The sequence below is a fragment of the Schistocerca cancellata genome, chromosome 7 (assembly GCF_023864275.1).
Source record: "Schistocerca cancellata isolate TAMUIC-IGC-003103 chromosome 7, iqSchCanc2.1, whole genome shotgun sequence".
NCBI lineage: Eukaryota > Metazoa > Arthropoda > Insecta > Orthoptera > Acrididae > Schistocerca > Schistocerca cancellata.
The window spans coordinates 307,361,926-307,379,396 of NC_064632.1; the positions used below are offsets into that span (position 1 = coordinate 307,361,926).

General features: G+C 43.9%; 1 protein-coding gene across 2 annotated transcripts in view; it reads right to left on the bottom strand.

Moving 5' to 3' along the window:
- Window positions 1-17,471, bottom strand: part of LOC126092471 (multidrug resistance-associated protein 1) — a 362,912-nt gene that overhangs the window by 271,658 nt on the left and 73,783 nt on the right. For both annotated transcript variants that reach the window (XM_049908084.1, XM_049908085.1), the window contains exon 2: window positions 3,936-3,996. The gene's annotated coding sequence lies outside the window, so the exon portion shown is untranslated. The remainder of the gene's footprint in view (window positions 1-3,935; window positions 3,997-17,471) is intronic.

The following is a 17,471-nucleotide window of genomic DNA, read 5'->3' on the forward strand; positions in this document are numbered from 1 at the left end:
CTAGTCCACAGCTAAAATAGATTTCTTAAATAACACGCCACTTTAATTACAGGAAAAATATCTATTTACACATAATGAAATTCGATATTTCATATTACGTCCAATGATACGTTTTCCAAACTGTCATTTTTAAAGAAATATCAAACTTCGCCGTTCTCCAAAATGCTCATTCATCTTTTCATCCATAATGACCGTTTTCTTCTTCCAGTTTTAACTGCCACTACTTATAATGCAGCGAAAGCAAGAATCTCCGATTTCATTTTAGCTCTCGACGCTACGAGAACTATTTCACTGTGCGTGCAAATGCTGACGCGCGCTTGTGACGCCTTTTAACCACCTAACTTCTCCCGTTAACTTCAGCCCACGCTTTGCTGCGCGCTTTATGGAGCGTATAGAAGGTTACCAGCAGTGCGCCTCGTATCTCAACTCCCGCTTGTAGCACCATTTCAAAATCACCTGTTCTCGCCTTGTCCCAACCGTTTATCGTCCACGTTTCACTTCCAAAGAAGGGTACATTCCAGACTTATCTTCAGAAAAGCATTCCGAACACAAATTTACATTATATTTTAATAAACATTTTTTTTCATAAATGCTTTTTTGTAAGCTCTTTTCGACACAATGGCCAATAAGTTGAGCTGATCTCCCGAACCCCTTTGCTACCTCCGATTTTAATATGTTATCTGCAAATCTCGAAGTTTTCATTTTTTTCTGTCCCGAACTAATTCCCATTCCAAATTTTTCTTTGAGGTCTTTTACTGTTTCCTCAATGTACAGATCGAATAACATTGGGGACAGGCTACAATCATGTCTCACTCCCTTCTCAAGCACTGCTTCCGTATCACCACGTCAATTTCGTTTCTTTGAAAGTTTTACTTCTTTCCCTGCATTTTATCCCGACTATCTTCAGAATGTCGAACAGTGTATTTCAGCTCCTGTTGTCAGAAGTCGTCTATAAATCAACAAATGCTATTAATGCTGGTCTCCTTTTCTGCGTCTAGGTTAACTCTTAGTGCATCTATTACCTCGCGTGTACCGAAATTTCTGCAGAACCCGAACTCAGCTTCCTCCACTTATTCCTGTTTTCCAATCCTCCTGTAAGTAATTCACAACACCATGCTGCATTAACTGTTCAGTCACCCGATGGCTCGTTAATTTTTGCACCTTTTATCACCTGCCTTCTTTGGAATTTGTATTTTAACATTTTTAACTCAGACTTTCGATTCGTCTCATCTTGCGTACCAGGGCGAATCATTTTGGGATGCTATATCCTCTCAGCGTTTTAGTAACTCCGACAGAATGTGATTTACTCCACGTGCCTTCACGTGTACCATTTGTCCATTTGCGAATGGGAAAGGAAGATTCTTGGGGGGCGAGAAGGGGGGTGGGGGTGGGGGGAGACAGTAGTACATCAAGTACTCTCGGAGGCACAACGTACGGTGGGTTGTGGATTACACATGTGCTGTAAGTGATGTACAAATGCGCATCTATTTCGTGAGGTGTAAAGAAGGCAATGTGTAAATTTATTGCTTGCTTAGGATGATCTTTATCGCTTCAGTACAGAATGGCGGTGAAGGACGATCAATACAATGGCTAAAACGGTCACCTGTTTCCAGGAACACCAAGAATTTGATTTTGAATTTTTCTTAATGTAATTACTGACTGAATTTAAAAATTTTAAATGCTGTCAATCTACTCGTTGACAGGCATAACTTAATATTACGTTTTTGAAACAGTAAGACAAATACTACAGTTAGAAACTACGTTTGTGGCAGCGAAACTCGTGGCACGCAAATTATCCAGGCCATATTCTTACAGTATCTAAGGTAGAGCGCTTGACGACTTCCAAAATACTTTAAAAACAATTTCAAACCTTCACGAAACTTTTTCTCGCTGGCACCACCCACAAGATGGAGATATCAATGCTATTCACTTGCCTCACTTCCACGGTTCATATAGTCAAACTCCAGCACCAGGTATCATCTTTTTACTACCAATTTTATTCGCAACACGTTTTGCAGACAGTATCCACCTATATTACTGAATGCAGCCGCACAATTAAATCACTGTATCACATGGTTCAGTGGATATAACGTCATATTTTTGGTTTTGATTTTATAATTAAACTATCGCAGAATAATCCTAAACTAACAAAAGTATCGTAATTGGAGTTCTGCGTCTTAAACCATAAATGTTTTACACAGTTAACGTCATATGTTTAACATACTGTACAGTACTGCAATCATATATTTGAAGGTGTGTTGTACATGAGAGTTCGATTCTTTAAAGAACCTAAGGTGATGGTGGGGGGGGGGGGGGGGGGGGAGTGGCAGGCGGTACTGGTAGAAGCGGAACAAAGCAACAGTTAACTGCGCTTTCTTTAAGACGTCAAAGGAAGTTACAAAACAAACACGACTCGGCAGTTTAGCGTCCACAGCATCCTTGCTTACCTTGGGCAACGCTTCGCACGCTTGTCGCTGAAAATGCGCTTACACTAGTAAAAGCACTGGTTGGGCGGCGTATCCCTGAGTCAGACTTCCGCCGGCTTCCGCTATCAAAGAAGGCTCCGGTAGCTGCTCGCTTGGTATCCGTTTACGCCTGCTCAGCCGGACGCCATACTCTGACCAATGAGTTTCCTGAACGCAGAGGCACGATGTAGAGGCCGTGCGTAAGGTACGCCGTAACACAAATCGACTTCTGATGTGGATTATTCCATATAACTTTTAATTCTGAATATGAGAGGAAAAATAAAAAAATAATTATTCCTGGCAGGCAGCACAAACTAGAATGAATCTTTATCTGCAGCTGAGTGTGTGTACGCTGATCTAGAAATTCCTGACCGCAACTATATGCCTTACTGGGACGCGAACCCGGACTCCTTTCTTTCCGAAGCACTTCTCTTACCGAAGGAGCCCAGTAACAGGACCACTCTTGCACTGTTTGTACAATGATCACAAGATGGTGTTACTGGTATGAGTAAAATTTATCTTTTGTTATTGAAATAACGGCGGCGCAGACATGGGCCGGGCAGTTCGTTTCTTAAACCGATTGCGATAAACAATGTTCTAATTTGCATGTGAATATTTTCGTTTGGTGACTTTTTACATTGTCGTCAAAGGAACAGAATGAACACATCCCCTAATAGTTTCGTTCCGTTACTGATAACTAAGCACCTTCAAAAGATCCTGTTGCCAATTGGTTTGCAGAAGATCTATCCCATGTTTGTGGAATATGGTCTTGCCAAATTTTTCTTGCTAGACATCCAGTAACACTTCACAGGCTGTGTTCTGTGATCCAGAATGACATTGGTGTCCTAAAAAGGGTTCTATCCAACCAGGACTCTGAACGGATATCCCGTAAATAAATGCCATGTTTAAGAAGAGAGAACAGGTAACAGCATCGAATGCTCTCGGTAAGTTTTGGGGATGAGGGGGAAACCATGAGGTGGTCACTCCCTCAGTGAGAATGTAGTTCATCTGGAGTCAGTTCGATAGTGAAAATGTGTGTGTAGGGGGGCGCGGAGGGGGAACTAAAAACGAGGCACTGCCAGAGCTGAGGAATAGTTTTAAGGAGAAGTAAAAATATATGGGGTTGGCCGGTACGTGGGTCAGTACAGACAAGGACGACAGATTTCCACTCGCACCCAATTCCCCGTTAATCCGATTACGGGCAACGAAAGTTACAGAGTGAAGAATGTCTAGCACCTGGGAGAGTCGTAACATAGGATGTTTAGAACCTGGAGAATGCCTCAGCGGAGCAGCTGCCTACTGCTTCTGATTCTCCAGGGTCGAGAGCCGAGCTTCAGATTTTGTTGATAACGTCGACAAGAGTCACCGCCCACGAGCAGCAGATGTTTTCCGTAATTCAGTACTCATTTCTTATTGTAGTGAAGATCGACAAAACGCCTTAATTGTTTACATTTTGATGATTTATCTCACCTAAATCTGGCGGCGGCGTATCGGTCCTGGCGCGTTACACGGACTGCGATGCTCCTCGAAACTGAAAAGGAAATGATAAATTATTAATCATACCAAGATTAGATGTCTTGTATGCACTTAACCTTTTTTTATTTTAATATCTTATGTGAACAGTTGGTTACGTGGTTGTCAGCACATACTTCAGGTGAGAAGGTATCTCGAAAACAATATATGATTTTTTTTTTTTTGTTAGTGATGGTTGGAAGTATGCTTTGTGAGAAAACGAAAGTAGTTCAAACCAAATCATTATTCAAAGGCCCCAAATATCAGTTTAAATGGCAGCTTGCAGAGGCACGCCAATTGTTGCTCTGAAACTTATCTATGAATTCATAAGCCTAGGGCTACTTTTTCCGTTGCTTTGAGCATTCAGATACTTGTCTACAGTGTTGTTTTCCATTTATTCAGTTGTTTCTTCAAATAATAACGTAACACTGTTTTTGAGCAAAGGAATGCCGAAATCTATCTCCAAAGTTCGGCGGTTTAACAGCAAGCATTACTTTATGTGCTAACATGAATTTACCAACACTCTTACAAAATTCTAGAAATTTTATTCTTTATTGCAAGCTCCTTCCAAATCAGTGGCAGAGAAATTTAAGACAAATGCAGTGAAAAAATCTGAATATGAGTGATGAGTGCACAGCAGGAATGTACTGTAGGAGACACTGCAAGTGCAATACAACTCCATTTCCAGCACCTTTTGTTTTTTCTACCCTCTGAAACCATTTACTCCAGAGCAGTGAAATTCTAACAATCTATTGCTTTAGCACACGCGAATAAAGATAAGTCTTTTTTACCTTTCTGGCTATGTTATTAGGATTATACGACTTGTTTTAAGAATTTGCTCTAAGAAGTTGTTAAAACATTTTTCAAAAATGAGTTTGAATAGCATTCACAAATTGTCAGCTGCAAAATATTTGAGTGTTTTACTGTTAATACATTGTAAGAAAACGTACACTGAAAACCGTCAATAACAAGGCAAAGATTGAAGGTACCTTCTCCCCTTAACACAGAGACCACGTTATTAGTTTCTTTGAAATATTTAGCGAACATGCTGTGGCGCTACTGTTGGCATTCCATACGTAACTGGTAACGATAACGGTTGGTTAAATTTTACGACCTGTCTCCACCGTGAGCAGCATAGTGGCAAATGGCCGCTGGACTGTATAAAAGCTTACGTAATTGCTGCCTCCGGCGCAAGGCCCCACTTTATCTCGTTAACGTAGTTACTGTGCGACACCCGCGCTCCTGTTGGGCAGTGATGCCTTTTACTCGGCCCCAGCGGGGCGGAAGGCGCGCGACGCACTGCTCTAACCATGTAACACCCATTCAACAGTCGCTGCTTTATCGTTAAAGACAGCAGGCATACCAGAGAAAAACATACACAAAGGGTTGCCGGTTTTGCTCGGCTTTTGCACAGTTAATACATGGTGAGACGGGAAAATGATGGACCAGTACGATGCGCAGCTCAAGGGTTTACCAGAAACCTGGCTTCAAAATTCTACATGTCTGCTGAATCCTATAGGAGAGCAGCGCCGTCGAGCAGCGGCGTTACAACCCAGTCAACGAAGGCCAAAACAGGTCTATTCGGAGAAAAACTCGTGATATGGCGAACCTTTGCCCAGTTCTAGAATGGAGCGTACTGAACAACGTACTAAAACTCCTGACTTTCCGGTTGTGAGCGCTGGGGAGGGGTGGGGTTTGAATGTCACTGTTTTTCCTTTAATCATCAAACTGCGGCTTCTAGCGAAAATATTTCCCAGCACAACATCTGAAATACATTAATTTCCTACACACACAAAATCCTGTTCATTTCTCTCTGGAACTGAGTGTGTGTTGAAGGGAATGGAAAAAATATACTGGTAAAAGTATTGTTTTAACGATATAAAATTAATGTTTCATCTTTAAATGAAGTGAAGGAGGAGTTCTGCAGGGTGAAGGAGGAGTTCTACAGGGTGAAGGAGGAGTTCTACAGGGTGAAGGAGGAGTTCTACAGGGTGAAGGAGGAGTTCTACAGGGTGAAGGAGGAGTTCTACAGGGTGAAGGAGGAGTTCTACAGGGTGAAGGAGGAGTTCTACGGGGTGAAGGAGGAGTTCTACGGGGTGAAGGAGGAGTTCTACGGGGTGAAGGAGGAGTTCTACGGGGTGAAGGAGGAGTTCTACGGGGTGAAGGAGGAGTTCTACAGGGTGAAGGAGGAGTTCTACAGGGTGAAGGAGGAGTTCTACAGGGTGAAGGAGGAGTTCTACAGGGTGAAGGAGGAGTTCTACAGGGTGAAGGAGGAGTTCTACAGGGTGAAGGAGGAGTTCTACAGGGTGAAGGAGGAGTTCTACAGGGTGAAGGAGGAGTTCTACAGGGTGAAGGAGGAGTTCTACAGGGTGAAGGAGGAGTTCTACAGGGTGAAGGAGGAGTTCTACAGGGTGAAGGAGGAGTTCTACAGGGTGAAGGAGGAGTTCTACAGGGTGAAGGAGGAGTTCTACAGGGTGAAGGGGGAGTTCTACAGGGTGAAGGGGGAGTTCTACAGGGTGAAGGGGGGGGGGGAGAGGAGTTACATGGGACGTGTGGTATAAAAGTGCGAAGGAAGTAGTGTCGCCGGATTGAGTTCATACAGCTCTCTCTCTCTCCTTCAAAGGTCTGCAAACAATGTCTAGCAGGTTGTTTCCGACTATTTACCCCACTACGTCACAAGAAGCAACAGCAGGGATTCTCACGAAGTTATGCCGACGCTTCACGGCGAGGCTTATAAATCACTGGCGAACCCGGGCACAGACATGTCAAGGGAGGGGGTGTTTATTTTGCGCAAAACTCGTTAACAATGTATGTAATACAGGTATGAGTTACAATTAACACTAACGCAAGAAACGCATATGGACAGAATCTACATAAACCTCTGCACCTCTACATTGCCAGACGGGAAATCTGTTCTTAGTCATTCTATATGGCAGCTGTAGTGTTCTTCCACGATAGACAACTTCCAGCATCAAGAGTGCCGCTCCGTTTTCAGTTCACAGACTATACCTCCCATTTCCTGTCCAGTTATCTTATGGCAGTCGACAAAATAACTCCACTGAGCACGTGTTTATATCGCGGAGTTTTATTCAGTTTAGTGAGTTGTTATGGAACACAGCTTCACAGCTGGAAACAACTGTCTACAACAATGAAGAGCCTGCCCCAAGTGTAACATCCTGCGAATATGTATTGGACAATGTCGATTTAAACTGTCTTCACTTTCACTGTCTGGAATACCTGTCGCAGCATAAGGGTATCCAATGCATCACACCAGCCGTTCTACAATGCCAGAGCGTTTCCTAAGTGCTACAGAAAATTAAATATTTGACGATAAGCAATACAGCACAGCAGATTACTGTTCTAGACGTCTACATGGTCAGCCCATTCTATCATATATATTCACACTCACCTTGAAAGAAACACTGGATATATGGTAAGTGGAAAAAATTTCTGAATGCGAAAGATTAAAGCAACCTATTAGTAACAATGGCGAGAGAAGAGCAGTAACTTTCTGGTCATTCTTTAAGTCACCGGAAACTGTCTACGACACAATTACTTGACTTTAAAACACGCTGACAATAGCTAGCAGCAAGGTGTTACATTCATCAGTCCAATCCCTTCCCCACCACCACCACATAGGTCACTGACGATACCACCCAAATTAAACATTTCTCAGTCATTGTTTGTAGGAATGTATTTCATGTAATAGCTCCCCAGAAAATGCTCATTTAAGAAACTGAAAATAACTCCACTATATAAACACGAGTTGTGTGCAGTTATTTTGTCCATTCGCATAAGAGAACTGAACAGGAAACAGAATGAGTAAGAACCAATTTGCCCCGTCAGCGTAGAACGAACACTGCAGAGATTTACGTGGATTGTGTCTGTATGTGTTTCTTGCGTTAGTGTTATTTGTAACTCATACAGTCAATCCATATATTAACGCATTTTGTGGAAAATACTTCCCCTAGGGATGTCTATGGGCTAGGTCGCCAGTGATTGACATGGCGCGCCGAGGAAGGTCAGTAACACCATTGCTCACTCAGTTGCTGTTTCTGACGCAGTTGAGTAGATGCGTGCCGAATTACCCGCTCCGTCTTCAATTTGGATACCTATGAAGGAGGGTAGAGTATAAACAAAAACGAGATAACTACCTACCCTCGCAGTTCTACACCCATCCACGATTCCCTCACCCTGAAACATCCCCGGAACAGTTTATCCTCTAATACGACTCTACTGCACTTAAACGTGGTACATACCTGTAATATTTGCTGTTAATAGGCTTCATGTAAAAATTAACATTAATTTTACACCGATGAAACAATATTTTTACTAAATGCATTTCTCCATTCCTTCAACGAAGAAACTATTAGTTGTAGAGGAAAAAAATTACATTTTTGTAGGATAGTTAATAGAGTAATTTTGTACTGCAAAACATTTTCGCTAGAAGCCGCGGTTTTAGAGTCGTTCAACAAAATCAAGCTGTAGGTTTTTTTATGATGGTTAGATTAATTATGATGGTGGGATTAAGAACGGTTGTTGTTTGAAATACCTTAAATACTGGTGGATATTAGGATTATATTACATTATGGTACAGACTTTCACGAAATAATAATAAATGATTTAATACAATTTGTTTTGCAGATTGTTACTGGATATCGCAGAGGATTCCCACTGCTACAAAATCTCTTCGAAATAAATGATGTTCAGTGTCCATTCAGTCAAATTATCTTTTGAGTCTACAGAAATGAATTTTGTAAAATGATTCTTGTAAATAAAAGCTTCTAAAATTGCAATGTGTGCCTTGTCGAAAATAAACTTGATGTTTCTTAAATTTGTCCTTTTTTCGAATTCCTCGAATGAACTTTTCAGTAATATAAACTTGGTTTTAAACAATTGCTAGGTTTGCTTGACTGTATCAAACAGCGTAACCTCATGAAAGACAAGTGTACAGGAGATAAGAAAGAATACAATTTGTTTTAACGGAAATGTTATGATCCAAATTCAAAGCATTTCCGGCTCGCCTCGAATTTGTTGGACTCAGACGAAATTTTTTACTGGTTGTTTATTGTCAGTTGAACAAAAGTGGGCTGTAGGAGAATCAAAATTCTAACTTACAGCTAACAGCCACCCTAGTACACACTGGAAAGTGTCGAATCAGAACACATTCAACCGTCTAAATTTCCAGTTTTTTATTTGAGCAACCAGTTACAGTACTACGTTAAGCCATATCTCGCCTCCTGACCGACGTGTAGGTAGGATCCTACACCCGGTCCAGTCAACATAGGGCCGTTCAGTGACTGGCATCTGTAGATTTTTGATACAGCTATCACTTGTTGGCAGGTGGTGATCGAAGGGCTCATTGTGTTAAGAAGAAACCTACGGATACCAGTCGCTGAATGCTGGCTCCTGTTCTGAATGGACCAGAGGTGAGATTCCTCAACACGTCGGTCAGGGGACCTGAAGATGGTGTTATATGGCGCTGAAACTGGTTGATCAAATAAAATAAGCTGAACGTTTTTTGATTCGACGTTTTCCGCAACCATCAGTATAAAGATGGGCTTACAGAGACGAGTGCACATTGTCATCTGGCCGCGTGACAGGTGCAGAGGTCACCCCAGCACCACGCGCCAGGGCCCGTGTGCGCCCTTTAACGACCTCTGCTCGCGACCGACCTCATGAATTTTGCGCATGTGCTATGGGCGCTTCTTATCATAATACATTTTGTGCCCGCCAGCGGCAGCTGCTAAACCAGTCGACGGCGAGGTGAGTGCGCGTTATCTCCGACCGAGAAACGTCCTCTGCGACATTCGGTGTCATGTATGTAAGACTGCTTCCGTCCCGAACTGCGGAACGAAATGTGCGTCGTCCCCGAGAAGCAGCTGCAAGTTTTGTCAAGAGCACAGGACGATTAAAATGAGACGCAAACACACTCAAGAATTACTTTTATCTGGAAGGTCGTATCACTGCTTAACCATCGGTGTCCAACAACAAAAAATGTAATTTTAAAATTTTTCAGACTGAACTTTATAATCTTAGTAAGTACCGAATACAAGAAGAAATTGGTAATAAGTACACTATCAATTGTTTTAAAACGGTGGTTTCACTTTGGAACCATTGGGACAAAGTTTTCAACCAAAAATCACTTCACGATATATATTTGAAAGCAATTTTGAATTTTTCATAGACACCATCGCAATCTCTACGCTTCCATGAACTTGTAATGCTAAAATTATAGTGGTAAGTCACAAGCAAAAATGGGCCTAAAATTTAATGTATTTTTATCAGAAGTACATATTTCTCCATTGATTTCGTTTCAAAACCGTCACAACAGCAGCAGTACAAACTCAAAATTTACCTCACAACTTTATCAATACTCCACTGTCAATGATCTCACTACGATCGCTATAAAAAGAAGTCAGTTTCCTATTATGTCGCACAATCTTCGCGCTGATTTGCTTTGAACGCTGTGACTGCTATAATGCATCACATGCTGGAAGTACCCCAGTGTACGACTAGCCGTCCGTATTGCAGTATCATGCTAAAGTCACGGATTTCCAAAAAAACTGATAAAATGGCGGTTTCAAGCACAAACTAATGGTACTGAAAGAGTTAATTTAGAAAGCAACTGTTTAAACATTACAGCAAGTAGTATTGTCCTCTGTTACATCAGATTTAACTTTATGCTTACAGTAAGGACGTCTTCAAAAGAAAGTAGTGCGAAAACCCGTCGAACGAGATGATTATTCAACTTCCTGACAGGTTAAAATTGTCTGCCGGCCCAGAATCCGAACCTGGGACCTTTGCCATTCACGGAGGAGTGCTCTACCGACCAAGTTATCCAAACAGGACTCATCCCCCTAGACTGTGACCAAGCCATGTATCCGTAACATCCTTTCTTCCAGGAGTGCTAGTCCCGCAAGATATGCAGAACTTCTGTGCAGGTTGGAAAGTAGGAGTGAGGTACCGACGGAAGCAAGGCTATGGAAGCAGGTCGTGCTTGGATAGCTCAGGCGATAGAGAACTTGCCCGCGAAAGGCAACGGTCCCACGTTAGAGTCCAGTTTTTATCTTCCACAAATTTTCTGTCTCCAAGGTCATCATTAAGCAGCAGTACGACAAGTTAAGGCAGACAGGAAATGTGACAGATGCAGCCGAAAGCGGTCGACCGAAAACGCTAATGCAAGAAAAGCCGACCCACGGGAAGCTGTATCTTCTTTTATTTTAGTCCCACAGAAGTCTGTCTAGCGCTACACTAGACACACTTACCTCCGCTGGCAGCACCCATAATGCGACCTGATGGCGCTGTATTTCACTAACTACTTGGGCACGAGGGGGAGGGGGAAATGAAAATCAGGGGGGAGTAGGAGGAAAGAAAAGGAGGGGGAGAAAGTAAAGGAAAAAAAGGAGGAGGGAGGGGGGAGGACACACCGAAGTAAAAATTCCAAGTTCGTCGTGTTTTCTAAAGCAATGGGAAATTTATTTTCTTAACTAGTTTCTGTACAACCCGGTTTTGGTTGTTTCTGCACCTTCAGGAGATTGAAATATATTAAAACATTTTGCCCTACCTGAAACACTTGTGTCCATTTGTCTAAATCAATGGCGGAAAGGTTGAACCTGTTGTATTTTGTTACCTCGTACGCTTCATCCACTGACGCAAGACTTTTCAACGAAGCATTAGCACCCAGGAGGACCTGAATTATTATGTCTACTTGGGCACGTCTGCCGATTGGTGTGAAAGGCCGTCGAATAATCAGAGTAGGTAAATAATGATCTCACCTCTGCTTCACTGACCCTCTGACCGTCTGAAGCACTACGACATAAAGACACTAAGCAGCAGAGTATTTCCTTGCTTGCCATCTTAAATTTTTATGTACCTTGTTTACACAGTATGAAGAACTATACTAGTTAAGTTAGGGTGGCTATCTAAAAATATGCTAAAGTAGATGAACAATGTATGTTCCATAGCTCGTTGAAGCTGAAACAATCTTGAGCCGCACGAGTCAGAGAGGAAATCTGCCATCGAACGATTCTTTATTAGCTGGTACACCGCCTGCTTGCACTTGCAAACAGGCTTTCCAGTATCGTTCAAACACAGTAACAGCTTTAGAATTATCAGGATCATCAGAAGATTTTTACTGATGCGTCACTGAAGTAGGTGCGACGCGTGTAGCAATGTAACACTGCCACAGGGCGCCCGCCTTCGCGAGGCGCACCTGGCTGACGGGTGCAAATTAGTTAGAGCCTATCTGCTTGCTTTCGCGCCATTTACTGACGGCTCCAACACGAAGGCTACAGTGCCACGCTACGTTACCTACGTATTCACGAGCCCGCATGGCCGGTCTCTGACGGACCCATTTAGAGAGCCGTCTAAACCAATTCTTGCGTACTGTGACTGTCTCGTTCCCTGTTTGTCGGAACGGACAGGTACAGTCTTCAGGCCTAACCTCTGAAGTCTCCCCAAGTCACCTCATTGGTTGTGGCGGAGGGTACTGTGTTTACCACCGTCACTTCCCTTCCCCTGTTCCAGTCGTGAATGGCTCAAGAGAAGTATGACTGCCGGTAAGCTTCCAAGTGAGCTCTAATCAAAAAATGGTTCAAATGGCTCTGAGCACTATGGGACTTAAAAACATCTGAGGTCATCAGTCCCCTAGAACTTAGAACTACTTAAACCCCACAAACCTAAGGACATCACACACATCCATGCCGGAGGCAGGATTCGAACCTGCGACCGTAGCGGTCGCGCGCTTCCAGACTGAAGAGCCTAGAACCGCTCGGCCACCACTGTCGGCTGAGCTCTAACCTCTAATTTTAAGTTATGGTCTTTCGTGAGATAGACGCAAGAGGAAACAATATATTGATTGACTCTTCTAGGTACATACGTTCTGCATTTTGACAGAAGACCACGCCGTGATGCGGAATGCCTCTCTTACAGCAACTGCCAATGGAGTTAGCTCCATGACACTTTCGCGCTTACTAAATGAACCTGAAAGGAAACGCGCTTCTCCTCTTGGATCTTCTCTGTTTCGTCTATCTTCCATGGTACCGATTATTTACTCTATCTAACCTTGTACAGATCTCAGATTGACGAGCAATGTTCAATTACTGGTCGAAGGAGAGATTTCTAAACTGACTCCTCTGTGGATGGATTAAATTCTGAGCATTCTTTGAATGAACCTCAGTTAGGCATCTGCCTTACGTGCAGTTTGTGGTCGTTCCGCTTGAAGTCGCTCCTTACGTATACTTACGTACATTATGTGTGTGACAGCTTTCAGTGATCGTTCTACAGTAATGTAAGATTACAAGTACAGTGTGAAACGTGATGATCCAACACCATTCTTACGTGACGACTACTGGGAACGTTCTGCGTAATATATATTATAAAAGTGATACACTGTCCAGTCACAATGTCGCCACTGCCTACGTTCGAGGTCAAAGTGTAATGACCACTCTCAGACGGCAGGTGGCAGCCCTAGAAATGTAGGGCATACAAGGCGTGTCGGGGGAAGCGGAAAATGGTGCTGTCGTTACCGTATTGCGGAAATGGAGAGGTTTGTCTGACGTCCGAAAGGACACAATCACTGGCTTTCTGGCCAAGGGTGGAGGCAATACCGAAATGCTAAGTTTGTAAACTGCTCGCGTGTCGCCGTGGTTAAAGTATACTGTGCACGGCAAAATGGCGCTTTCCAAAACCGGTGCCGAGGAAACTATCCTGCACAAAGGGCCATAGAGGTCAAGGGTGAACGACAGCTGCGAAAGGGAGTACGGGCGCGTAGACTATCAACTGACATGAACCATGGAGCTACCAACAGTGTCTGCTCAACGACTGTTCAGCGAACGCTGCTAGTACGGGCCTCCGCAACGGACATCTGTTTCGTGCACCCGTGCTGACTGCTGTTCATTAGCGACGAAGGCTGGAATTTGCCACGCCATTACCCCCACTAGACATCCACTGAGTGGCGAATGGTGGCCTCTTCAGCTGAATCATATTTCATGCTGCATCGGACTGACAGCTAACACCCTTCAACAATCGTCTGACAGGTCCGGAGGCGGCAGCGTTTTGTTCTGGGAAATGTTTTCGTGGTAATCCGTGGGTGATACTGTCATTCTGGAAGGCTCAATGCCTCAACGCAAGTATGTATCCTTGGGATCATGTGCACCGCTGCCTGCAAGTTGCTGTTTTTTGTCAAAAACAGACACTTTAAGCCCGTGGTTGTGTACAAAATATAGGTTGATTCTTGCACATAGGATTACAGCAACTAGCCACTTTTTACAATGCTATTTATTTATTTGTTTAAACAGCGCCGTTACCGGTTTCTTAGCGACAGGTTCATTTTCAGACGGCTAGTTCACGTTTTACATTTGATTTCGCCATTTGTTTCCCCACCTAAAGTAATTTTCTTGAGGTGGTGGTGCCCTACAACAAAAGAAGATTTGAGGCAACGTCTTTTTAACTGTAATTGTTAAATCACTTAAAATCGGCGAGAGGCACAAATTATTGTTAAAGGGAAGATGTTTCGGTTACTTACGATGAAGAATCCGCGCCATTATGTTCCAGTGCAGGTTGCTCATCATCTTGCAGCATGGAACATGGAACATAATGGCACCGATACATCGTAAGCAACCGAAACATCTTCCCTTTAACAATAACAATTTGTTTACACCAAATAAAATCGTTGTGAGGCACAATTACAGTTAAATATTGAATATAAATCCGCAGGCGCGGCTGACTGACAGACGGATAACCCGGGTCAGATCCCGGTACTGCCAGGTATTTTTCCTTGGCGGAAGAACTGTAACTGGGCGCACTATACCTTCTGATTCCAATTGAGGAGCTACTTGGCAGAGTACTGGCGGCTTCAGGCCGCGAGAGCGGCTTGCTGACCCCACGCCCCTCCATAATGCATCCAGTGACACCACTGGCAGAGGATGACATGGCAGTCGGTTGGTGCCGATGGGCCGCCACATAAATTCGCAATTAAATAAAACATCATGGAACGAAATTTAAATAATACAAATATTTATGAAAACTTTGAGTTCGCGAGTTAACTGCTCGCCGTTTCGCCGAGGCAGACCGACAGTCCTTCCTGCGTGCTCGCGGGGGCCCTACACGATATTAGGCAGGTGTAAACGTTTCTTCGGCTCTTCAGAGTATAACACTGTATATACTTAAGTAGTATTAGTTCCGTCGGACATGTATGACAGAAGTCACGAATCACGATGACGCAGCTGGTGCATACATTTATATGAAATAGAGCAAGGGGAAGGAAAAGGGAAAGGAAGATTGGGGAAACTCATGACTTCAGCCGCACAGATCACTGTGGTCATGCAGTGGCGAAAGTTGAAAATTTGTGCCGGATCGAGACTCGTGCTTATCTACAACGGCTGCCTCACACGCCTCGGCCATCCGGACACGCTTGCAGCATCCCTCGTACGTTCAACCACTAGTCGCATACAGAGTCTGGAGGAACTAATATCGTCCAAACCCCAACAGGAATCAATAATTTGCTAGTATAGGGTTAAGGATGTCGGACGCTGCTTTGCAGCTTGCGATAAGTTAAGAATTTTGGTCGTACAGAAAGCAAGTGCGGCTGGCCAAGGCGGACAAGGCAACCGTTCTAGAGAAGTGGAGCGTCCTGGTGCAGTACAAATTTTCAGCTTCCGCCATTGCTTTACCACAATGCTCTGTGTGGATGGAAGCCGGGAGTTTCCCACCAATCCTTTCCATTTCCTTCCGTTCCCCTTACTGTATTTCTTTTAAATCCCTGTTAAGTTTAGTTACTCACATGATCCCTTTTGCAGATACGCATTGTCCGCTACTCGTGACAGAATTGTGATCAGACTGACGTAGTACCTACTTGCATCCATTGTTCTAAATATTCGATGACGAAATAATACGCTACTCGAGCAGAACAGAGATGACACACAAACCTGTATGAAACTTACATTAGACTAGCAGTAGTCGGGGGAGGGGGGAGGGAGAGGGGCGGAGCAAGAAGAAAGGGTTAGGAGAAAAATTTCTTTGGCTATTGATTTCAAACCAACAGTTCACTCAGAAGAAAGGCATCGATAAACGTAGTGGCAAATCATTCGAAACAAATAGGTTAGAGTTCGGGGGGATGCGAGGTCTATTTTGCCACTAGTAATGTCTTACGTAGTGATGGAGGGAACTGACACCACGAATCCTTCAGGGCTTCCCATAAATCCGTAGGAGTACGAGGGGGTGGAGATCGCTTCTGAACAGCGCGTTGTAAGGCATCGAGACATGCTCAGTAATGTTGATGTCTGGGGAGCTTGGTGGCCAGCGGAAGTGCTTCAACTCAGATGAATATTCCTGGAGTCACTCTGTAGCAATTCTGGATGTAAGGGGTGTAGCACTGTCCTGCTCGAATTGCCCAAGCCCGCCTGGATGCACAATGGATATAAAACAATACAGGTGATGAGACAGGATGTGTACGTACGTCACCTGTCAGAGTCGTATCTAGACGTATCAGGTGTCCCATATCACTCCAGCTGCACTCACCCCACACCATTACAGAGCCTCCACCTGCTTGAACAGTCCCCTGCCGACATGCAGGGCCCATGGACTCATGAGGTGGTCTGCATATCTGTACACGTCCATCCGCTCGATACAATTCGAAACGAGACTCGTCCGACCAGGCAACATGTTTCCAATCATCAACAGTCCAATGTCGGTGTTGACAGCCCGAGGTGAGGCGTAAAGCTTTGTGTCGTGCAGTCTCCAATGGTACACGAATGGACCTTCTGCTCCGAAAGCCCATACCGATGATGTTTCGTTGAATGGTTCGCACGCTGACACTTGCTGATGGTCCAGCACTGAAATCTGCAGCAATTTGTGGAAGGTTCTCGTCAGTCGTCATTGGTCTCATTCTTGCAGGATCTTTCTACGGCCGCAACTATGTCTGAGATTCACAGTACACTCGTGAAATGGTCGTACGGGGAAATGCCCCACTTCATTCCTACCTCGGAGATGCTGTGTCCCACCGCTCGTGCGCGAACTATAACACTCACTTAACTCATGATAACATGCCAATGTAGCAGCAGTACCCGATCTAATAACTTCGTCAGACACTCGTCTCATACAGGTGTTAGCGACCGCAGCGTCGTATTCTGCCTGTGTACATTTATCTGTATTTGAGTACGTATGCTTATAAGTTTCTTTAGCGTTTCAGTGTAGATTACCGAACGGTATTTTCAACTTTACGACCGGTTTCTCTGTAACGAACAGATCTGATACCCTACAATCCAACTGGCCCACGTATTTTTCACGTAAAAAGTTTTTGCACAACAAGCATGACATTATGCCTGAGACGTTAATCACACACCGCAGTGACTGGGAACTTGCCCACATAACTATTAAGACACGCCTTCAGGAATGTCGGCCTTCCCGTTGTCTGGGAAAAGCCGAGAACCAACAAACCGTGTTTACTTTCCGACGTGCTTACGTCAGCCACCCTATTGTAGTCTGCAAAGT